Source organism: Triticum dicoccoides, chromosome 5B (genome assembly GCF_002162155.2).
Source record: "Triticum dicoccoides isolate Atlit2015 ecotype Zavitan chromosome 5B, WEW_v2.0, whole genome shotgun sequence".
NCBI lineage: Eukaryota > Viridiplantae > Streptophyta > Magnoliopsida > Poales > Poaceae > Triticum > Triticum dicoccoides.
The window spans coordinates 447,050,058-447,076,418 of NC_041389.1; the positions used below are offsets into that span (position 1 = coordinate 447,050,058).

Genomic DNA, 26,361 nt, shown 5'->3' on the forward strand with positions numbered 1-26,361 from the left:
TGATCAAGCTCATAATCAATTGCCTCCTGATCGGCTCCCTATGCAAGGTAGAACGCTAAAGACAAATCTATTAATTGTTGGCCCTAAGATCTATTCTGATGCTGCTTTTAGGACCAAGAAAGTTCCAGGTCTGTTGCAAGGAGAGGTTGCTACAGGTGTGGGAGTGTACATCTCTATGCCTTTCAACCAAAAGGAAATTAATGTGCAAGTTCAAGCTTCAGCTTCTCCTACTTCTACTCCTCTGCAAGCTGAAGCTTTGGCTCTTTCTTTTGCTGCTCATCTTGCTTCTCAACTCAATATTGCGCAGCCCACTTTTCTTTTGGATTGTCTTGCTTTAGCTTTGGTTGCTGCCTCAGGTGAAATCAATGGTATTGCTCATAATCTTGCGCAACAGGTTTTTCGTTCTGATGGGCACACTCAACTCTCTTGTTTTGCTGCTACTCATTCTCAAGTTTCTTGTCCTGTGTTGACCCTTCTTTCTAATTTCCAGATTCAAGGTTTTAGAATTCATACTATACATTGCTACTAACAACCTTGTTGTGCATGGATCTTCTGCTTCTCTTCACAGTGTTGTTGTGCTGGCTTCTATACTCTCTCTCTTTCAGGATGCGCCTTTGCTAGATTAAGGATGGTCTTCTTCAACCTGCTGGTTCACAGGAAAAGGAAGCCTCTTCCATGTTGTGCATTTTGCAGAGTTTGCCAAGCTGAGGCCAGTTGACGTCTTAAGCTTCACAGGATTAAATTTAGAGGCTTGTATTACACCTACCTTGGGGTGCTTCAGTACACTTTCAAGTCATCTTTGTTTGGTACACTTGTTTTAGGCTATCTGTTGCCTGCTTTTCTGTTCTTCTGATCATGTTGTTCATCAGTTGGGATTTTTTATTCCCTCTCTATCTTCCAGGATAGTTCTTCAGCTCACAGCCTTAGATTCTGCTTCTCTTTCTTTCAATTTCGTGGCAGGTCTATGTAATGCTTGATGTACTCTGTCAATGAGCTGAATGAAATTGGCACCTGTTGGTGCCTTCTCTTATTCAAAAAAAAAAGTAGTATTCATTGGTTGTATCATCAACCAGGATGACAATGCTTGCCCTGGCCATCAGCCGACATGACGGCGACACGAGATCGTGTACCCTACATGAAGGTGTTGCAATGTACGAAGTCGACTTAGTCATAAATGTTTTATTCATCTTTTTGTAATAATTTGACCATGATTACCTTTGTTTTGTATGCTGCTTAATAATTACTCTTATATTTTTTTTATCCAAATGATAATGTCCACACGTATGTCACGAAGCAACATGGCCAAAACGCGTCCATTACCATCCATTTTTCCACGTCAAAACAGATGACATCAGCGGGAATCTTTTTGGTTTTCGACTTGAAAATGTTTTATCTCCTAATTAAAAAAATCCAATCAAAAATTTGTTTTCATCATTAAATCCGTCTCGACGAGATCTTCAAAACTAGATCACATGTTGATATATTTCAACAAAAAAAATTGGCCAAAAGTTGGCATGATATTTACACTGTAGTTCCCATAGTGTTTACACCAAAGTTGCCATGTGGCAATTTTAGTTTATAGATCATGGCATTTTTAGTATTTTGACCATGGCAATTCCAGTACTTTGACCATGGCAGTTGTTTTTTGTATGAACCATGGCAATTTGAAGTGCATGTATGATGGCAATTTTAGTTTATGGTTCATGACAAGTTTAATTTCTTAATTCACCGTTTTATAATATGTCAAAATTTACTTTTAAAATAGCTGAAACATATCATGGCAACTTCAGTGTAAACACCATGGCAATTCATATGCAATAGACATGGCAACTTTTAACCCAAAAAAAAGTCATCGAAACATATTGATATGAGATCTAGTTTCAAAGATCTCGTCACGATGGATTTAATGATGAAAAAGGATCTTCAATCGGATTTTTCATTTAAGAGATAAAACATTTTAAAAACTGAAAATCCAAAAAGATATCAACATGTATACATGCAGTGACATGGCACAATCTGTGTATTATAGAGCGTGTGGGCGAGCGTTGCTCTGAAACACTAACGCCCACACGTGTGGGCGTTTGCATCTCACCCACACGCGTGGATCCGCGTCCATTTGTGGGTGCATCAATCTTGGCATGTTTGTGGTGCCACGTAGGATTGGACTAGTGTGTGGGCATTCACCCAATCGCCCACACGTCCGTTTTACCACACGGAGGGGCCGGCGTGTGGGCATTTAGCAGTTCGCCGACACGCCAGATTTCACTCACGCACAAGGGCTGATGTGTGGGCATTTGCCATCTCGCCCACACGCCCGTCTCGTCTCCCACACCCAAGCTGCCAATTGCCATGTGTTTTGCAGTGTACATGGCAAATTGTCTTAGTGTGCTTGTAAACAGATGACAACTCTCTCTTTTTTTACCCAAACATGTCAGTTGCCATGTGTTTTGCAGGGTACACGGCAACTGCCTTAGTGTGCCTATAAGCAGATGGCAACTCTCTCTTTTACCCGAACATGTCAGTTGCCATGTGTTTTTGCAGGGTACACGGCAACTGCCCTAGTGTGCTTGTAAGCAGATGGCAACTCTCCCGAACATGTCAGTTGCCATGTGTTTTGCAGGGTACAGGGCAATTGCCCTAGTGTGCTTGTAAGCAGATGGCAACTCTCTCGAACATGTCAGTTGCCATGTGTTTTGCAGGGTACAGGGCAACTGCCCTGGTGTGCTTGTAAGCAGATGACAACTCTCTCTTTTACCCGAACATGTCAGTTGCCATGTGTTTTGCAGGGTACACGACAACTGCCTAGTGTTAGTAGGTGGCAACTCCTAAAGTTTTTAAATCATGACAACTATAGTAAACTAGACTATACATGGCAACAGCTGCAGTTTGTCCAAAAATGGCATCCGACACTTGACTTGAGATGGCAACTGCAGTTGAGCAACCATGACAACCGTAGTTCAGTGACATGGCAACTGCAGTTAAGGGAACATGGAAAAGTGTCTAAACCATGGCAACTGCGGGCGCGTGGTGACTGTCACGCCGGGGCATGCGGGACCATGAGATAGGAGGCCTGACGTACGGGCGTGTGGGCGTTATGCATTTCGACCACACATAGGCGTGTGAGAGGGACCGCAACAAAAAAAAAGAGGCGTGTGGGTGCTAGTTGTTTTGCCCACACGTAAATGTGTGGGCTGATCCTCTTGAACACCACACAAAACGTGTGGGCAGACCCCTTAACGCCCACACGTGTGGGCGTTATCGGCGTCCTTTTTTATAGTGAGAGTAATAACAACGGGTGTGCATCATAATGATGGCAGGGTTTCAACCTCTTTTTTGAAAAAGAAAAGTAAGTTTTGGTGGTAAATGTTGTCAGTGACGTACTTCAACGGTGATGAGAGAAAGTCCAGTCTCTACTAATCAACTATCGCATCTGAAACCTGGAGCGAGAGAGGCCAGCACGCTAAGCCTTCCCTACCACGAGCATGCGCGGATGAGAAGCAAAGAAGCGTATCGCCATCAGGCAGGGCCATCACGAAGCCATGCGACGCACATCACGAAGTCTAGAATCGCTCCATATCCCATCAGAATGAACGCCATGGGTCCTCAAGAATCGTCAGATTTGATGTGCCAAACGGTGAGTGCATAATCATGATACCAGGTGAAGCACGCACGGAGTAGATCCCCACCGAGAGAAGAAGCTCCAACGGAAGCAATCAGAGCCATTCATCGCGTTCCCCAACGAACCCATGATGCAATGCAACCAACTGGAGCACCAACCCAACGCACCCATGGGGAAGCACGAGTATATATTCACTCCCATTTCCCCACTTGAATCTCTTCCAACAATGAGTCCCAATAATGCAATGCAGGATATATTCAATCCGTATGGCTGTTGTGTATACTGCACTGCATCTGCATGGATATGCAGAGAGAGTAAACAGTTTACAGTGATATCAAAACGGATCGGAGTAGTCACCCAGTGAAAAAAGGTATGTAAGCAGAGGACCACACAAGAAGTATACACAACAGCCATACGGAACTTGTGGAGATTGGTGTGCCAAATGGCTGGATTTATTTTCTTGAGTATGATACTGCCAGGTTTCAAGAAAAACGAAGCGAGTCCAATAATTTGGCCTTGGGATCTAGTCGGCGTAGAAAACTGTGGACTTGGGATCACGGGTCCATGCTGCACCAACTGGTACTACTTAACTGAGAGTGCCCCGTGCATTACAAGCATAAATAATTGCGTCACTACCGAAAGGATATTTAAACTAAGATAAGCTCCGAGAAAATGTACTAAACACGCTTCAACAGGTCGCCACTAACTTTCTATCTACTAACAACGATCGAAACATAGAAAATGTACGCATGGATGTTACATGCAGCTCATCTTAATTTAAGGAAGCCCGATCTCATTCAGAGGTTCAAAATACAAGACAGCGACATACGTACAACTAACCTGATATGTGAGTCAGGGTTCAAAACCAATATTCATTCTCACACATTATAGCTCCATGTCTAACATCGGTAGCATCTCAACTAGCGCGGCGCATCATGCTAGAGCCATATGTCAATCTGGATTATAATCTACAATGTTTGTCTGGTTGAGTTGCCAAAGAGAGAACTCTGTAGCTCGACACAAAAATTCTATATAACTATGGCATGCATTCCGTGATACTGACCTTAATTTTGATGGGGAACGACAGATGATGCCCGATCTTAACACCTTAACGCACAATATTCATTTGTGCTATTCGGAGGGCTCCAGTTGGCCCTGTGCAATGCAGGAACCCGCAAATAAATGCTCTGCAACCAACAATAGTGTGGACTAGGAGCAGTCTGATCCAACGTATCACTCCAGGTTGCTAGATGTCACTACAGCAGGTAATGATATCGATTACTGCTTCCATGCATCACCGCAACTCTTGCAGCACGGTAAGCCCTGAGTGTCAGTTCATTACTTCGCAGACATATCATCCATCCCCAATGCCTTCATTAGAAATGCATACTCGAAGGCTGTCTCCTCGCACCCCATGAAGCGTCCACCCTCACCAAAATGGCCACTCTGCATATTAGTTTTGAGCACAACAGACTTGGAACAGGATGGGCACGTGACATCTCTCACTTTTGAAACCCACTTAGCAGCTTCCCAGACTCCTACCCTGTCAAACAAAAAGGAAATTATGGCCATTCAAAAGAAAACCAACAGTACACAGCTGGAAACCTTGACTACAATGTTGTGAGCTGAAAATTTCACATGGAACAGGAACAAATTATCCAAACTGCAGTATCACAAGAGTACAATGAAGTTAGACAAAAACCTTGTATCATTAAAAGAGGCAGTCACCAGAATTGAGGGGTAACATTTGCCAGGAGATAAGTTGTCATAAGGAGAATAACTACGGATTGCGTCAAATTCAACTGGGATATTAGGGTCACCAAATTCTTCGTAGTCCAAGATGGTGAGAGGTAACGTAGGATCCAACATTGTATTGCAGATATCAAGAAAGGGGACCTGTTTCGGTAGAAATACATGTCACTGATACTTGAAAGCCCAGAAACATCATTTACCAGTAGAAGCAAAGAGAAGGGAATAAGCACAGCAAATCCCAGATGATGATAATGATGTATCGATGGATGAGCTCAAAGATTTACCTTGAGAACTGCAGCAGAGAACAAATTTGGCAACATATTAACCACCGCCCCAACCAGCAAACCACCAGCACTGGAGCCCATAGCACAAAGACGACTTTCATGCACAAAACCTTCCTTGATAAGATGCATCCCACATGCCGCAAAATCTTGAATTGAATTTATCTTCTTGGCTTTGGTGCCTGCTAGATGCCCTGATGGATCCCCTCCACCCCTACATGATTAGGCTAGGGAATTACAAACAATCAGGAACATAAAATTTGCGGTGTCAATCATAAAATGCATTTCCTTCTAATCATAAATGAAAAGTCAAAAACAACTGTCTTATCATGTTTTAAAATTTTATTGTGGAGCATGCTAGAGAAACGGCAGATGGTATATCACACATTCACACCATATTGAAGTCGTCAGCTCAGCCAAACTCTATTTATTTTTTTGCAGGGAAGCCAAACTCCATGTTGATAACCTCCAAATGGCGCTAGATGGAAAAAATGGTAGAACTTTGCGACTATTAAATGGCCACCTTTCAGAATTCTAGCAAATTATCCCTGTGACATGGAACAGTGAAATCAGGCGGTCCTTTCACAAGATCATGGATCAACGTCTCAATATGATAGCAGCCTAGGACCTAATGTCTCTTTCAGTTTCAGGTGAAAATAAAAATTAACGTTCTGTATACTATAAGATTTGGTGAATAAAGACATCGTGTTGCACACTTGTAGGAAGTCCAAGTATAGGGTGCAGATATGCTAGTGTGGTTCTTTAATAATCTAGTTCACCAAATGAAAATGCAGAGTTCCACATGCTGCAGTAAGTTGTAAGATGAGTTAGGAAATACTGAATGATGATGGGGAAGTGCAGTCCTGTAAGCTGAAAAAATGCCACAGGCATCAAACTGTACCTAACATCAGCAAATGCAAGAACCCAACCTCGAGCAAGCAGACTGAGCCTGTCAGAACACCAGCTTTTATCCAGATCTTCTCCATAAGCTCCATATCCATATAAAATCCCAGGCGATTCTCCATGAATATGAGCTTCCCGTGAATACAGGATCACTAAAGGTATCAAGACACCATCATGTGAAACAACTTGGACCCTCTCACAAGATAATAACTTGGAAAGATCACTCCAACTTTGTTAATCTTCAATAAGCTGCAGATTTTGTTGGATGCTTGAAACATTGGATTGTCCTACTGTGTATAGACTTGAACAAAGGCCAGTCACTTCCTCTTGATCAACGATAGTAAATGTCTTCTTTCTCATGTCATAATCCACAGTTAAGTCTGGAATCTACAATAAAGCAAATTAAACATTTACTGGGAAAACTTATCTCTAGCAACACAACAGATGCACTGTACAATAATGTTGCGCAATTAACATAATAAAACGCCAGATTAACATGATGAATATTTGGTTGAATTATATTCTTCTACATGATACACAGTTTAATTATACACTTCATGAAATTGTGCAGCATTATGTGAGTGGCAAGGAATAGAACTGGTCTGAGTGTGTAGAAAAGAATTTGATGGGTGCTATTATATAAATCATAGAGTGAGATCCAGGGAATTGAGAAAAGAGCTGAAACCAATATCAACATAGAATATAAGGAAACGCCAATTGAGACAGATAAAAAATGTGAAACTTTGTTGAATGTTGTACCACTGCTGATGACACCACCAGACGAAAAGTAGATGACATGAAATCATTGTTGGGCCCAGGAAGAATGCTACATAAATTTGAAGGTATTGGGAAAAACCATGGAGCGAAATCACCAAATTCCTTTGGCTCCTGGGAGATAAACAAAAGTCATCAGCACAAATAATACAGGAGTTTTCAGAATCATGAGTAGCGACAATCTAGCCCATAATTTGAAAAGGTAGAGAGAATGACAATATCAGAGTACAGGTTATACATTGGAAGTGCAACAGATAAAGTGAAATTAAGACTGCCAATTCTTCAAGGTGGGTACTATTTGGTGATCTAAATAATTATGGTCCAAGACAAAGTGTGTATTACATCTCTAGGAATAATATGTCAAAACATACAAATAGTAATAGGTTAACATGACATGAGTCAAATATCATACCTGAAAGTCAATCTGGACTGGCAAATCGATGGAGCAAAACAGAGGAAGCCCGTCTTTTTGAAGAAAGAGAATTAAATGTTCGTGAAAAATATCCATATCCTGAAATGTGCAGTCCGGCCCAGGGAGTGCCACAACCTAGCAATAGAAATACAGGCAGCAACTTTGTAAAGTATGAAGTCTAATGGGAATAAATCTAATGCATATTCAGCAACGAAATGTGTTCAAGCCACCAAATGAAAAATCCATACTAGCAATGGATATGCTACTTATATACAGATGTCATCACCACTTGATATGGAAGAACTCAATGTCTGACGAAGATATTTTTGTCTTAACAAATATCACTCTGTTCACAAATATAAGATGTTTTAACCTTTTTCTGGTTCGAATGTATATAGACGCATTTTAGTGTGTTTCTTCACTCATTTCAGTCCATATGTAGTCCATATTGAAATATCAAAAACATATTATATTTGTGAACAGAGGGAGTAATAAACTCTGCCTAGAAATTTACTTTCTGAAGGAGGGAGAGACCTGCCATTTATCCATCAGTGATTTTTCAGCTCTACACCTGGCCAGGTAGTAGCCTTCAACTGCAGTTTCAGTATCTTTCAAGGGTGCATTAGTAAGAATATAGAAAAACCCATTATGATGCTCCAAAAAGTACTGCACTTTGTTGGTGCGTTTTTGTACAGGCCATAAGCCTTCTCTTACATTACCAGATTCCATCACATAAACCTGCAGCAACACAAGCACAAATCAGAAATAACAATCGAAAACAAGACATAAGTGGTAAACGTCGCAAAATGCATTTTGAATTGGGTATAAAGTTGAAATAGAAACCTTCCTCAGATGATGTCCTTGTGTTAGAATTCACAGTGATATATTTGAAATCTTTTGTGCTTGTGATATCCACGCAACAGTTTACATCATCCTCCATGAAAACTAAGAAACCGGCCTCATCTGACTGCATCTTTTTACAGAAAACCCTATAACATGAAAACATATCAAATACAGTAAGACTACAAGCTTCTTGAGCTTAACTTTATTCAAGGAAGGAGAATTACTGATTGGGACGTAGAGTCTCATCACAGACAGTATAAAATAAATTTTCACTGTCGTGAGTCCATGCTAAACTGACAATTCCCTTGTCTGGCAAACTAAAAATGACATGCTTAGACGGAAGATCTTTCACTTCCAGTGAAAACAGTTCACCCCCAGATGTATCGAGAGTATACGCAAGAAACCTATGATCAGGAGATATTCGACAACTCCCAATGTGAACATAACCTGCATAAGTTACAAAATGATCCACTGATAAGTTTTCAGGTGCGAGCAAATAAAATGTCCTCATCGCAAGAAATCAATGATAATAAGCAAATAAACAATGTCCAATTAACTGCAGTAAATATAATAGTCAAACTACATTAAACTATACAGTTGAAGCTCACATCAGTATATTATGTGTAAGTATGGAGACCACACCAGACTAATGTGGCAAAGAACGTACCAAATTTCTCTGCGATCTCATTCCAGTCAAGCAACACTTCTTCCTTCTCCCAGTCAGAAAGATAACTAAGGAAACGTCCTGCTAAACCACCAGAGGGCCTTAACTTTCTGGACAAAACTGGGTACTCCATTCCATTTGGCACGTACTGGTAATATGACCTGGATACACAAAAATGAGTTATGTAAGACACAAAGGCAATTGTTTTTTTTTTTTTTGTGCAGCATCATTTACCTGGCAAAAAATATTTTCAGAAGTGCGTTCCCTCTTTCCATTAGCCCTTATTTCCCGAATAGGAGTGTAAGCTATGTTTCCAGTTAGAAGCATATATAATATGTCCAAGGAAATTAGATGAACAGTCATTCCACAACCGTGTCCTGACGTGGCAAATGAAATTTGACGGAACAGTTCGTTCCATCTGACAGAAGCAATAATTGAACACTAAAATCGTGCAAGAACAAACATGACCCTACATTAGAAGGATAAACTAGCTAACCTAAACCACAAATCTTATACTCAAGAGGCAACCGCAACAATGAACAAATGCATAACGTCCTAATCCTTCCCTGACAAACTACAACTCGGTTGGCTACACAAGTACAAACAAAAAATCAGTCATACAGCGGCAGTTACACGGAAAAACTAACACCATAAAACCATCACAAGTTCAAAGTTGACAGACCCTAGCGATACAGTTCCAAGCCATGCTGTACGGGATCAAACGAAATGGAGCAGTGCGAACCAAGGGCCCCAGGGCTGACGCGGGGAAACGGCGGAAGGGGGCAGCCGGGCGCGCATCTCGGCAGCGAGGCGCGCGCGGAGGCCGCCTCCGCCGGCCGAGGAGACGAAGGCGTCTGCGTAGGCGTTCTCGGCGGCGAGGAGGGCGGCGAGGTGGGGGTCGGAGGTGTCGCGCATCCAGTGGTAGGGGTCGCTCCACGACCTCCCGTGCGCCGACACGGTGAAGGGGACCTTCTTCGCCACAGGGAGCGGCGGGAGGGTGTCGGTGTTCGGGAGATGCGGCTGCGAGGGAAGGCGGGAGCGGCGGCGGCAGGTGGTGGAGAAGAGGCGGAGCAGGGCGGCGAGGGGGTGCCGCCGGTGGAGCATCACGCCGGTTCAGACGGTTTTGCAGTGCGGAAGCCTGGGCTTGGGGTTTTCCTAAGGTTCTAGTGGTTAGTTCTTTCGTTGGCTTTTTTGGGCTAGCCTTTTTACAAGCCCAAACAAAATACAATTTCTAATCTAGGCTTTTAAAAAGTCCTGAAGCGTTTTTTTCCGGAAGCAAAGTTCCTGGCGATTAGGTTTAGCGCGTCGCCGCCGCCGGCGGCGGCCGCTAATCCTGTGGGCCGTGGCCTTCTCGTGAGGCTAGCTTGATGTACTGACGAGGTACTCCCTTCTCAGTTTTCTGTACCCTAGCAGAGGAAGCTAGGGTTTGATGTCCTCCGGCGGCTTCACTGACCGTGAGTCCTCTTTGTTAATCACCGCTGTAAAAGTGGAGATCTGTTGTCCTCCGGCGGCTGCATCGACCGAGAGTTTCTTCGTTGTCGAATACCGGGTGTACGATCTCCTCGTCGCAGGCAGACCGGTCGTCATGAAAGTCTTGAGTTGAAATTGTCGCGGGCTTGGGAACGCCGCGGCAGTTCGAGCTCTACTGGATGTCCAGCGAGCATGCAACCCTGAGGTGATGTTTTTGTGAGACACATCTTGAAAGTTATCCATGGGAGTGTTTGAGGAAGAGATTGCACATGGACCAAAAGTTTGTGTGCCCTGGAGATGGTAGAAAGGGAGGACTGATCTTGTTTTGGAAAAAGGAAATCAAAGTGCAGCGTCTGAACCTAGACCCGATGTATATAGATGTGACAGTGGAAGACTCAAATAGCTTGGTGTGGAGACTTACGGGCATGTATGGTGAATTTAGATGGGAAAACAAGTACAAAACCTGGGATCGCATGCGCCATCTCCATCATGCTCACAATCTTCCCTGGTTGCTGATTGGGGACTTAAACGAAATTCAGTTTCTACACGAAAAAGAGGGTGGAAATCCACGCCCACAACAGTATATGCATGCATTTCAAAATGCTATTGATGATTGTGAGCTAGGGGATATGGGTTTTTGGGGTGATAAATTCACATGGCATCGAAGACGGATCCGAGAACGACTAGACAGGGGTTTGGTGAATGAAGCATGGGCGAATCTTTTCCCCATGGCAGCTTTGGAAAACTTACAGTACAACCACTCGGATCATAGACCATTGTTGGTCAACACTGAACACTATACTGTGCCCATTCATGACTATGCAAGACCATTGAGATTTGAGTCGAGGTGGTTGCGAGAAGCAAAGTTCAATGATACTGTAATGGACGCTTGGCAGAAAGTAGGATCGGACCCTACAACCAATTCGGTTTATGAGAAGTTAAATCGCATGCATGCGATGTTCCATGATTGGGACCAGAGGGTTTTGAAGAAACCTAAACAATGCCTCTGTAAGGCACAGCGTGATCTTGAGAGGGTGATGAGAGGCCCAATTAATGACGATAGTGAAGAAGCGCGCAAAGAGCTTTCAGAGCTGATTGAATACCTACTAGAACTTGAAGAAATTTCATATGATGCAAATGTCACGTATTTCGTGGCTGAAAAATGGTGATAGAAATACGGGCTTCTTTCAAGTCTATGCTTCGGCAAGGAGAAAAAGAAATTTTATCAAAAAGTTGAAAGACTCGGATGGAAATTGGATGGAAGGTACAATGGAACTAAACCCACATATTCAGAGTTACTTCTCCAACCTTTTTACGTCGGAGGTACAGTACACCGATCCATCTATTCTTTCTAAGGTCAATTCCAAAGTTACAGCTCGAATGAACAACATGTTATTAGCTCCATATACTCCGGATGATGTTCGTAAAGCTGTTTTTAGCATCGGTGATCTTAAGGCACCAGGGCCTGATGCCCTCCATGTAGTCTTTTTCAAAAATACTGGCATATATTAGGGGAGGAAATAACCCAAGAAGTTCTTATTGCAATTAATTCAAGGCAGATCCCAGCTGAATGGAATGATACAACGATTGTTTTGATTCCTAAAGTTGACTCTCCAGAGATGGTAACTCAGTTCAGACCCATTAGCCTTTGCAATGTTTTGTACAAGATTATATCAAAGATGCTTGCTGCTCGGTTAAAAACAATTCTTCCTGATATTATTTCTCCAACCCAAAGTGCCTTTGTTCCTGGGAGGCTCATTACCGATAACATTCTCATCTTTTATGAATGTATTCATAAAATAAAAAATAAAAGAGTGGGCCAATCAGGTCTATGTGCAGTCAAGTTGGATATGCATAAAGCATATGATCGAGTAGAATGGGTGTTTCTGAGGAATATGATGTTGAAGCTGGGATTTCATGAAAGTTTTGTGGAAATGATGATGGCTTGTGTTGGATCCGTAAGATACGAAGTAAGGTACAATTCACAAGAAACTGAGATATTCATACCTACTAGAGGAATTAGGCAGGGAGACCCCCTTTCTCCCTATCTATTTCTCCTTTGTGCAGAAGGTCTTTCTAGTCTATTGCAGTATGAAGAAGAAGCTGGTGGCATTGAGGGAATTAAAGTGTGCAGGAATGCACCGTCAGTCTCACACCTTTTATTTGCTGACGATTCTTTGATTCTCATGAGCACGGATGTTTTAAATGCAGCTTCCTTACAGCAAGTGCTAGATACCTATTGCCAAAATTCTGGATAATTGGTAAGTTTGGCAAAGTCTAGTGTTTTTTTCAGTCCTAATACCAGTGCAGTTTCAAGATCTGAAGTTTGCCAATAATTACATATTGGTACTGAGGCATTATCTGATAAGTACCTAGGCCTTCCGGCTATGGTAGGAGCTGATCGTAGTGACTGTTTCAAGCACTTCATTGAAAGGATTAAACAAAGAATCCAAGGATGGATGGAAAAACAATTATCAATTGGGGGTAAAGAAATTCTTCTTAAAGTTGTGGCACAAGCTATTCATGTTTTTGCTATGTCTGCCTTTTGTCTACCAAAAGGTATTTGCAAGGAAATCGCAGATATTATTGCTAGTTTCTGGTGGGGAGATGATGATGAAAATAAGAAAATGCATTGGTATTCTTGGTGGAAATTATGTTACCCAAAGAGTGAAGGTGGTATGGGCTTTAGAGATCTATACTCGTTTAATTTGGCATTTCTAGCTAAGCAATGTTGGAGACTTATTACTTCACGTGAGTCACTTTGTGCACGAGTTCTTAAGGCAAAATACTTTCCAAATGAAGGCCTCTTACCAGCACCTCTAAAAAATGGAGCTTCGTTCACTTGGCAAAGCATTATGAAAGGTCTTGAAGTGTTCAAAAAAGGCTATATTTGGAGAGTGGGCAATAACATATGGTCAGATCCATGGATTCCTTCTAGTCCCAACAGAATGATCATCACGCCCAGAGGTCAAACAGTCGTATCGGTGGTGAGTGACTTGATTGATCCTCACACAGGACTTTGGGAAGAGCAACTCATGAATATGATTTTTAATCCCGTCGATGCTCGAAGGATTCTGCAAATCCCCTTAAGTCTTCATGCATTTGAAGATTTCATCGCATGGCACCCCGATAAAAAAGGGATGTTCTCCGTTCGAACAGCTTATAGAATCCAATGGTTACATAAATTTTGGGCGCATGCAAATGACATCAGTCGACCGGGAGGTTCTGCTACTCCAGTGGTATGGAGTACATTATGGAAGCTACAAATTCCACGTAAAGTTTCAATATTTTGCTGGCGTTTACTACACGGAATTCTGCCCCTAAAAGGTATACTCGCTAATAGACACGTTGGGGCAATTGGAGGGTGCCCAATTTGCCACAAGAGCTCTGAAGATATTCGTCATCTATTCTTCATGTGTATTCATTCAAGAGGTATGTGGAGCCGACTTGGATTGACAGATTTCATCAACACCGCAACAAATGTTGATAGATCTGGGTCGGTTATTATGGAGTATATCTTGTCTATTGATCAAACGCCACTACCTCTAATGCCGACATTGGAGATTGAACAGGTCGTAGTGGTGGGATGTTGGCACCTCTGGTGGACACGCCGCCTTATAACACATAATGAGAGTTGCCCGCCGATGGTAAGATGGCCTTTGTCGGTCTTGGCAATTACAAGCAACTATCAACGAGCCATGGCGAAGATAGTTGTGACAGAAGAGGAAAGATGGTTGAAGCCAGACCCAAAGTTCATCAAACTTAATGTGGACGCGACCTTTTTGCGGAGCAAGGAGTTGGAGCTACGGCAACAATTATTAGAGATGAACGAGGTATTTTCCTTGCAGCTCAATGTAAGTTTATCCCATATGCAGCGGATGCAATGACATCAGAGGCAATGGCGATGAGAGACGGACTGAACTTGGCAAATAGCCTAGGGTTCTAGCGAGTTGAAGCGGAATCCGACTCTCTAACGGTAATCAACTGCTGCTCCGGTCAGAGTACTTGGTGGGACGCGGTGGCAGCGATATTCGCGGAATGTGTGGACATCTCTACCTTGATTGGGAAGGTCAACTTTAAGCATTGTTTTCAATCAGCAAATCAAGCGGCGCATGTGCTAGCTAATTTTAGTTATTGTAATAAACTTTCTTCTAGTTGGACTGACGAGCCTCTAGATTGTCTAGTGAGCAAGCTCGTAGACGATGTGCCTTTATGCATTAATCAATAAATCTAGCCACGATGGCCTTCCCTCAAAAAAAAAGAATAAGCTGGGTAGGGAAACTTATTCTTAGAAGCCAGCGAAAGAACTGACCCTAATGGTTTTTATCAAGAAAATTACATATTTTTGGTTCTTGAACTGCTCGCGTGTAACACAAACATCCCAAAACTTGCAAAATGTTTAAATACGGTTATGAAATACACAAATATATGCAATACTAGCAAAAGAGCTTGTATTTGTGTGTTACAATGGAAGAAAAAAAATACCACACTCCCTTAACACAATAATCTTTTTTATGAATACACAAATATATGCAATACTAGCAAAAGAGCTTGTGCGTTACAATGGGAGAAAAAATATCACTCCCCTAACCGAATAATCATGACTTAAGACCCCCAGTAGGTTCACGTACTTTATTACAACACATGTCATCTCATTTGTGTTGTCGCTTATCCTCCTTCCCACCCTCGCTGGCGATGACCTCAGTGCTCCCACAATCATAACGGGCTTGAATGTTATCCATCCTAAGGTGTCTATCTCAGCATAAGATGAGTAATATGCTTTTTTCTAAGGTTTTGGCAAGATGTGCATGCGCGGTTATAGATGATCTCTTCCGTCTATCCTAATTTTGTTGAGGTGTTCATTTCCAATCCGGATCGGCATTGATATGAAAGAAAGATGGATTTTACACTATTGATTAATATTGCACCTGAAATAGCATTTTTAAATGATTGACCCGTAAAATAACATCATATTCAGATTCTGCACATTTTTTTAATCAAATTCCATATATAACATATTAAATTTAGAGTTAGGGTTTAAAGGATATGAATATATTTTTTAAACTTTGATATGTACGCCGGGTTGGTTAACCCAAATATCAAGGGGTTTCCTGCAAAAGACAAAAACTGACTTAAAATTGTTGTAACAACGATGGACATCAGTTCTTTACTGAGAAAGATGTTGGCGCAGGTGGCAGACCGCGATGCGGAGAAGCTGGCCAAGTTTCGTGAGATCTGTAGCTAGTTTCTGAACTATCGATGCTTTACAAGGAATTGGTGGGGATTGCTAGGGTGGACACGAAGTAAAAGAGGATCCAAATGATCAGAGGTGGAGCTATTCCATCGAGATTATCCACTGGCCGATGCTGGAGGGGAAGGGGGTAATGCAAAGAGCGTGTTGGGATGTGTACAGGTCTCACACTCTGAACCCATCGGTTCCAGTGGAGTACGTCGTGGTGGTGGTCATGGAGATGTCGGTCCCAGGCAATTAGGTGATGCCCATGGTGTTGGATGACAGTGAAGCGGTGTCACTGAGAAGCAAGAGATTGTAGGCAAGAGACATGCAGTTGCCTCATCGCCCTCCCCTCTTCCCCCGTCACTTCTGCAAGGAACAAAAATAAACATGGAGATTTAAAGTCTCTTGCATTTATCGGTTATTAGTAAATAAATCAAAGTGATTCTCTTAGAAAATATGAGATTGTCTAGTTTAAACATGTGTAAAAGCGAGTGCAAAAATACACTCAACACTGCTAGTTATGTTCAAAATTTTCCCTAAAGCTGTAGATGAAAGAGTAAAACCACCCATGAAGAAACCGATATAGTTAGCTAAAATGCATTTACCAAAGGGAGGAATATTATGGATGGGGTCATGTCTCTACATGAAAGCATACATGCACAAAAGGATGAACAACAAGGGTTGTCCTTAAGCCGGATTTTCAAAAAGCCTATGACATGGTGAACTAGAATTTCCTTTTCGATGACCTGAGAGAAAGATAATTCAATGAACAGTGGATGTGTTGGTTTTAGACTATGGTGAAATGGGGTACTCTTAAGTGTGAAAATAAATGATATCATGGGTAGAAATTTTGATAGCTTCAGAGGTGTGATGCAGAGGGAGCCTTTGTCTCATTTCCTCTTCAATATTGCTGCAAACTTCCTACAAAGATTGGCGCAAGTGCCTCAAGTAAAGGATTGGATCACTGACTTGATACCTCGTATTATTGATAAAGGTGTGGCAGTTCTGGAATAAGTTGATGGTACTATTTTCTTTATGCAAGATAGTACATAATATGTCAGGGATATGAAAACAGTTGTTGTATTTGTTTGAGAAAATGTCTAGTCTGAAAATCAACTTCCAAAGAAAGTGAGGTGGTCATGGTGTTGCACGATGACGAGAAATGTCAGTTATATGTTGATATGTTGAATGGATAGGTAGTCTCATGGCCTGTAAAATACCTAGGCGGTCCCTGTTTCTAGCAGTAGACTATATGTGAAAAATTGGGTATATATTGTTGAATGCATGTATAAAAGACTGGATGGTTGGGAATCAGGTACTTTCTCTATGAGAGAGAGATTAACTAGGATCAACGTATGGTTAACTAGTATGCATGTGTTTGCTTCTCCATGTGCAAATTTCCAGTAACTAATGTAGGGAGAATGGAGAAGGCCATTAAGATTCTTTTCTCGCAAGGTGGTAGTGCTAATAAAAAGTATCACATGGTTAGATGGCCTATGATTTGTAGACCCATGAAAAGGGAGGATTGAGCATTAGAAATTTGAAAATATTCATTAATAGTATGTTGTGTAAATGGTGGTGGAACTTGAAGAGCAAGGACAAGATGTGGCAAGAAATTGTTAGAAAAAATACAATATTATAAATGGAGTGCAACAATTAAAATTCACCTCCCGAGACTCCCCCTGCTGGCCTAATTGTTGAAGATTAAGAAGTTGTATGTTAAGGGCAGATACATGGTGGTGGGGAATGGTAGACAAAGTGATTTTTGGGAGGACACTTAGATTGTTACTTGTAACATCCCAAATTCTAAATCAAGAAGTATCTTGATATAGATTTGATGATCCTAAGTGCAATGAAACTGATGACACTATATTAAGAATAATAGGGTTGTTGTTCAAAGCAAAAAAGGGAGTTTAAAATCCACATAAAATAGACATAACAAGAGCAAGTTTCATAAAGGATCTGAATATGATAGAACCATTGATGAAGACTATGCCACAAGCAAAGCATGAGACAACACCAGATAGCCACGAGTGTTAGAAATAATATGCAACTAGATTATTGACTCTAGTGCAAGTGGGAGTCTGCTGGAAGTATGGCCTAGAGGAAATAATATGGTATTATTATATTTCTGTGTTCATGATTAAGAGTTTATATTCTATGCTATAACTTCTATGATCCTAGAATATGCGATTCAGTGGAAAACTCATATGCACGTGTGGAACAATAGACGGTAAAATAAGATTCCTAGTCTCGTCTCTAAGACTATCTCAAGTGTTGTTCGTGATCACGTTTTCCGGATCTTGAGATATCTTTAAGTGTAACGATAGTCTCAAAACAACATTGATTGTATGACATTAGAAGAACGATCATATGGAATCGACCCAGACTTGTTTATACTCTGATATAATTGGGAATGTTGCATGGAAAACAAAAAAATTATACGCACACGCAAGATCTATCCATGGAGATCAACGCGGTTGATGTAGTCGTACACCTTCATGATCCGTCCTGATCAAGTACCGAGCGTATGGCACCTCCGTGTTCAGCACACGTTCAGCTCGATGGCGTCCTCGCCTTCTTGATCCAGCAAGACAGACGAAGTAGTAGATGAGTTCCGTTAGCACGACGGCGTGGTGGCGGTGTTGGTGAAGAACAATCTCCGCAGGGCTTCGCCTAAGCACTACGGAAACTATGACAAAGGATAAACTAGAGGGGATGGGGTTGCCGGCACACAACTTGGTCAATCTTGATATGTCTTGGGTGCTAGCCCTGCCCCTCTATTTATATGTTGAGCCCTGGGGTCGAAACTTGGAGTAAAGCCTCCTCAAAGTCGGTTTTGCCCAAGAGGCAAGAGTCCTTCTCGGACTCCAGGGCTAGACGCTAGGGTTCCCGGCGTCTACCCCCTAGACGCCAGGGTTCCTGGCGTCTAGCCTCTGGTCTCCGCAAAACTCCCTTTTGCACTTTCCAAAAGCCACGTGGGCTTTCCCCTTTGGCCCAAATAAAGTGTTCCCGTACCCAAACATTTCGGGAAACATCCGGAACCCCTTCCGGAGATCAAACAGTATTATCCCATATATCAATCTTTACCTCTGGACCATTCCGGAGCTCCTCGTCATGTCCGTAATCATATCCGGGACTCTGAACAACATTCGGTCACCAACATACATAACTCATATAATATTATATCATCAATGAACGTTAAGCATGCGGACCCTATGGGTTCAAGAACTATGTAGACATGACCGAGACACCTCTCTGGTCAATAACCAATAGCGGAACCTGGATGCCTATATTGGCCCCTACATATTTCTATGAATTTTTTATCAATGGAACCTTATGACAACATATGTAATTCCCTTTGTCCATCAATATGTTACTTGCCCAAGATTCGATCGTCGGTATCTTCATACTGTTGGAAATATGCCCTAGAGGCAATGATAAATTAGTTATTATTATTATATTTCCTTGTTCATGATAATCGTTTATTATCCATGCTATAATTGTATTGAAAGGAAACTCAGATACATGTGTGGATACATAGACAACACCATGCCCCTAGTAAGCTTCTAGTTGACTAGCTCGTTGATCAATAGATGATTACGGTTTCCTGACCATGGACATTGGATGTCGTTGATAACGGGATCACATCATTAGGAGAATGATGTGATGGACAAGACCCAATCCTAAGCCTAGCACAAAGATCGTAGTTCGTATGCTAAAGCTTTTCTAATGTCAAGTATCATTTCCTTAGACCATGAGATTGTGCAACTCCCGGATACCGTAGGAATGCTTTGGGTGTACCAAACGTCACAACATAACTGGGTGGCTATAAAGGTGCACTACAGGTATCTCCGAAAGTGTCTGTTGGGTTGGCACGAATCGAGACTGGGATTTGTCACTCCGTGTAAACGGAGAGGTATCTCTGGGCCCACTCGGTAGGACATCATCATAATGTGCACAATGTGACCAAGGGGTTGATCACGGGATGATGTGTTACAGAACGAGTAAAGAGACTTGCCGGTAACGAGATTGAACAAGGTATCGGCATACCGACGACCGAATCTCGGGCAAGTACAATACCGCTAGACAAAGGGAATTGTATACGGGATCGATTGAGTCCTTGCCATCGTGGTTCATTCGATGAGATCATCGTGGAACATGTGGGAGCCAACATGGGTATCCAGATCCCGCTGTTGGTTATTGACCGGAGAACGTCTCGGTCATGTCTGCATGATTCTCGAACCCGTAGGGTCTACACACTTAAGGTTCGATGACGCTAGGGTTATAAAGGAAGTTTGTATGTGGTTACCGAATGTTGTTCGGAGTCCCGGATGAGATCCCGGACGTCATGAGGAGTTCCGGAATGGTCCGGAGGTAAATATTTATATATGGGAAGTCCTGTTTTGGTCACCGGAAAAGTTTTGGGTTTTATCGGTAACGTACCGGGACCACCGGGAGGGTCCCGGGGGTCCACCAAGTGGGGCCACCGGCCCCGGAGGGCTGCATGGGCCAAGTGTGGGAGGGGACCAGCCCCAGGTGGGCTGGTGCGCCCCCCCACAAGGGCCCAAGGCGCCTAGGGTTGGGGGAGGGGGCGCACCCACCTAACTTGGGGGGGCAAGTTTCCCCTCCCCCCCCCTTGGCCGCCACCCTAGATGGGATTGGGGGCAGCCGCACCCCTTGGGGTGGAAACCCTAGAGGGGGTGCACCCCCCTCCCTCTCCCCTATATATAGTTGAGGTCTTGAGGGCTGCCAACACATGAGTTTCTCTCCCTCTTGGCGCAGCCCTACCTCTCTCCCTTCTCCTCTCCCACGGTGCTTGGCGAAGCCCTGCAGGATTGCCACGCTCCTCCACCACCACCACGCCGTTGTGCTGCTGCTGGACGGAGTCTTCCTCAAACTCTCCCTCTCTCCTTGCTGGATCAAGGCGTGGGAGACGTCACCGGGCTGTACGTGTGTTGAACGCGGAGGTGCCGTCCGTTCGGCACTAGGATCTCCGGTGATTTGGATCACGACGAGTACGACTTCTTCAACCCCGTTCTCTTGAACGCTTCCGCTTAGCAATCTACAAGGGTATGTAGATGCACTCTCCTTCCCCTCGTTGCTGGTTTCTCCATAGATAGATCTTGGTGACACGTAGGAAAATTTTGAATTTCTGGTACGTTCCCCAACAGTGGCATCATGATCTAGGTCTATTGCATAGATTCTTTGCACGAGTAGAACACAAAGTAGTTGTGGGCGTTGATTTTGTTCAATATGCTTACCGTTACTAGTCCAATCTTGTTTCGACAGTATTGTGGGATGAAGTGGCCCGGACCGACCTTACACGTACTCTTACGTGAGACAGGTTCCACCGACTGACATGCACTTGGTGCATAAGGTGGCTAGCGGGTGCCAGTCTCTCCCACTTTAGTCGGAACGGATTCAATGAAAAGGGTCCTTATGAAGGGTAAATAGCAATTGGCATATCACGTTGTGGTTTTGCGTAGGTAAAAACGTTCTTGCTAGAAACCCATAGCAGCCACGTAAAACATGCAAACAACAATTAGAGGACGTCTAACTTATTCTTGCAGGGTATGCTATGTGATGTGATATGGCCAAGAAGAATGTGATGAATGATATGTGATGTATGAGATTGATCATGTTCTTGTAATAGGAATCACGACTTGCATGTCGATGAGTATGAAAACCGGCAGGAGCCATAGGGGTTGTCTTTATTTATTGTATGACCTGCGTGTCATTAAACAACGCCATGTAATTACTTTACTTTATTGCTAACCAGTAGCTATAGTAGTAGAAGTAATAGTTGGTGAGACAACTTCATGAAGACACGATGATGGAGATCATGGTGTCATGCCGGTGACGATGATGATCATGGAGCCCCGAAGATGGAGATCAAAAGGAGCAAAATGATATTGGCCATATCATGTCACTATTTGATTACATGTGATCTTTATCATGTTTATGCATCTTATTTGCTTAGAATGACTGTAGTAAATAAGATGATCCCTCACTGAAATTTCAAGAAAGTGTTCCCCCTAACTGTGCACCGTTGCGAAAGTTCATCGTTTCGAAGCACCACGTGATGATCGGGTGTGATAGATTCTTACATTCACATACAACGGGTGTAAGCCAGATTTACACACGCGAAACACTTAGGTTAACTTGACAAGCCTAGCATGTACAGACATGGCCTCGGAACACAAGAGACCGAAAGGTCGAGCATGAGTCGTATGGTAGATACGATCAACATGAAGATGTTCACCGATGATGACTAGTCCGTCTCACGTGATGATCGGACACGACCTAGTTGATTCAGATCATGTAATCACTTAGATGACTAGAGGGATGTCTATCTGAGTGGGAGTTCATAGATGAACTTAATTATCCTGAACATAGTCAAAAGATCTTTGGAAATTATGTCGTAAGCTCGCGCTTTAGTTCCACTGTTTAGATATGTTCCTAGAGAAAATATAGTTGAAAGTTGACAGTAGCGATTATGCGGACAATAGAAAGCTTATGTCCTTAATGCACCGCTTAGTGTGCTGAACCCCAATCGTTGTCTGTGGATGTTGCGAACATCGGACATACATGTTTTGATAACTACGTGATAGTTCAGTTAAACAGTTTAGAGTTGAGGCACCAAAGACGTTTTTCGAAACGTCGCGGAACATATGAGATGTTTCGAGGGCTGAAATTGGGATTTCAGGCTCGTGCCCACGTCAAGAGGTATAAGACCTCCGACAATTTTCTTAGCCTACAAACTAACGGATAAAAGCTCAATCGTTGAGCTTGTGCTCAGATTGTCTGAGTGCAACAATCACTTGAATCGAGTGGGAGTTGATCTTCCAGATGAGATAGTGATGTTTCTCCAAAGTCATTGCCACCAAGCTGCTAGAGCTTCGTGATCAACTATAACATATTAGGGATAGATATGATGATCCTTGAGGTATTCATGATGTTTGACACCGCGAAAGTAGAAATCAAGAAGCAGCATCAATTGTTGATGGTTGGTGAAACCACTAGTTTCAAGAAGGGCAAGGGCAAGAAGGGAGACTTCATGAAACGGCAAATCAGTTGCTGCTCTAGTGAAGAAACCCAAGGTTGAACCCAAACCCGAGACTAAGTGCTTCTGTAATAAGGGGAACAGCCACTGGAGTAGAATTACCCTAGATACTTGGTAGATAAGAAGGCTGGCAAGGTCGATAGAAGTATATTGGATATACATTATGTTAATGTGTACTTTACTAGTACTCCTAGTAGCACCAGGGTATTAGATACTGGTTCGGTTGCTAAGTGTTAGTAACTCGAAATAAAAGCTACGAAATAAACGGAGACTAGCTAAAGGTGAGCTGACGATACGTGTTGGAAGTGTTTCCAAGGTTGATGTGATCAAGCATCGCACGCTCCCTCTACCATCGAGATTGGTGTTAAACCTAAATAATTGTTATTGGTGTTTGCGTTGAGCATAGACATGATTGGATTATGTCTGTCGCAATACGGTTATTCATTTAAGGAGAATAATGGTTACTCTGTTTATTTGAATAATACCTTCAATGGTCTAGCACCTAAAAGGAATGGTTTATTGAATCTCGATCGTAGTGATACACATTTTCATGCCAAAAAGGATATAAGATAGTAATGATAGTACCACTTACTTGTGGCACTGCCATGTAAGTCATATTGGTGTAAAACGCATGAAGAAGCTCCATGTTGATGGATCTTTGGACTCACTCGTTTTTAAAAATTTTGAGACATGCAAACCATGTCTATTGGTGCATACGCATAAAGAAACTCCATGCAGATGGATCGTTTGGACTCACTTGATTTTGAATCACTTGAGATATGCAAATCATACCACATAGGCAAGATGACTGAAAAGCCTCGGTTTCAGTAAGATGGAACAAAAATAGCAACTTGTTGGAAGTAACACACTTTGATGTGTGCAGTCCAATGAGTGCTGAGGCATGCAGTGAATATCGTTATGTTCTTACTTCACAGATGATTCGAGTAGATGTTGAGTATATTTACTTGATGAAACACAAGTCTGAATTATTGAATGGTTCAAGTAATTTCAGAGTGAAGTTGAAGATCGTTGTGACAAGAGGATAAAATGTCTATGATATGATCATAAAGATGAGTATCTGAGTTACGAGCTTTGGCACGCAATTAAGACATTGTGGAAATTGTTTCACAATTAATACCGCCTGGAACACCATAGTGTGATGGTGTGTCCGAACATCATGGTTGCACCCTATTGGATATGGTGCGTACCATGATGTCTCTTATCGAATTACCACTATCGTTCATGGGTTAGGCATTAGAGACAACCACACTCACTTTAATAGGGCACCACGTAATTCCGTTGAGACGACACCGTTTGAACTGTGGTTTGGAGAAACCTAAGTTGTTGTTTCTTAAAAGTTTGGGGCTGCGACGCTTATGTGAAAAAGTTTCATCGTGATAAGCTCGAACCCAAAACGGATAAATACATCTTCATAGGATACCCAAAATGGTTGGGTATACCTCCTATCTCAGATCCGGAAGAAAAAGTAATTGTTTCTAGAAACGGGTCCTTTCTCGAGGAAAAGTTTCTCTCGAAAGAATTGAGTGGGAGGATGGTGGAGACTTGATGAGGTTATTGAACCATCACTTCAACTAGTGTGTAGCAGGGCACAGGAAGTTGTTCCCGTGGCGCCTACACCAATTGAAGTAGAAGCTTATGATAGTGATCATGAAGTTTCGGATCAAGTCACTACCGTACCTCGTAGGGTGACAAGGATACGTACTACTTCAGAGTGGTACGCAATCCTGTCTTAGAGGTCATGTTGCTAGACAACAATGAACCTACGAGCAATGGAGAAGCGATGGTGGGCCCGGATTCCGACGAATGGCTCGAGGCCATAAAATCTGAGAAAGGATCCATGACTTTGGAAGAAATACTTGATGGTCGTAAGGCCGTTGGGTACAGATGGATTTTAAAAGGAAGACAGACAATGATGGTAAGAATCACCATTAAGAAAGCTCGACTTGTCGTTAAGATGTTTCCCGACAAGTTCAAGGAGTTGACTACGGTGAGGCTTTCTCACTCGTAGCGATGCTAAGGGTCTGTTGGAATTGGATTAGCAGTTACTGCATTATTTATGAAATCTTGTAGATAGAATGTCAAATAACCATTGTTTCCTCGACAGTTTTCTTGAGGAAAGGTTGTATGTGATACAACCAGAAGGTTTTGACAATCCTGAAGAACGCTAACAAATATGCAAAACTCCAGCAATCCTTCTAAGGACTGGAGTAAGCATCTCGGAGTTGGAATGTATGCTTTGATGAATGATCAAAGATTTTGGGTTTATACAAAAGTTTATGAGAAACTTGTATTTCCAAAGAAGTGAGTGGGAGCACTATAGAATTTCTGATGAGTATATGTTGTTGACATATTGTTGATCAGAAATGATGTAGAATTTGTAGAAAGCATATAGGTTTATTTGAAAAGTGTTTTTCATTGGAAAACCTGGATTAGGCTACTTGAACAATAAGCATCAAGATCTATAAGATAGATCAAAATGCTTAATAATACTTTCAATTGAGCACATACCTTGACATGATCTTGAAGGTGTTCAAGATGGATCAGTCAAAGAAGGAGTTCTTGCCTGAGTTGTAAGGTATGAAGTTAAGAGTTAAAGCTCGACCACGGTAGAAGAGAGAGAAAGGACAAAGGTCGTCCCCTATGCTTCAGACATAGGCTCTGTAGTATGCTATGCTGTGTACCGCACCGGAAGTGTGCCTTGCCATGAGTCTGGCAAGAGGGTACAAAGGTGATCAAGGAGTGGATCACCAGATAGCGGTCAAAATCATCCTTAGAGGAATAAGGATATGTTTCTCGATTATGGAGGTGATAAAGAGTTCGACGTAAAGGGTTAGGTCGATGCAAGCTTTAACACCTATCCGAATGACTCTGAGTAGCAAACCGGATACGTATAGTGGAGCAACCATTTGGAATAACTCCAAGTGGAGCGTGGAAGCAGCATTTACATTATGACCTAGAGATTCGCGAAGTACATACGGATCTGAATGTTGCAGACCCGTTGACTAAAACCTCTCTCACAAGCAAAACATGATCAAACCCCAGAACTCATTGAGACTTAATCACATGGTGATGTGAACTAGTTTAAGACACTAGTGAACTCTTTGGATGTTGGTCACATGGCGATGTGACCTATCAGTGTTAATCACATAGCGATGTGAACTAGATTATTGACTCTAGTGCAAGTGGGAGACTGTTGGAAATATGCCCTAGAGGCAATGATAAATTAGTTATTATTATTATATTTCCTTGTTCATGATAATCGTTTATTATCCATGCTATAATTGTATTGAAAGGAAACTCAGATACATGTGTGGATACAT

At 42.4% G+C, this 26,361-nt stretch overlaps 1 pseudogene; it reads right to left on the reverse strand.

Moving 5' to 3' along the window:
* Nucleotides 1–4,390: 4,390 nt before the first annotated feature.
* On the reverse strand, nucleotides 4,391–10,369 carry LOC119310418 (annotated as a pseudogene).
* Between the last annotated feature and the right edge of the window lie 15,992 nt (nucleotides 10,370–26,361).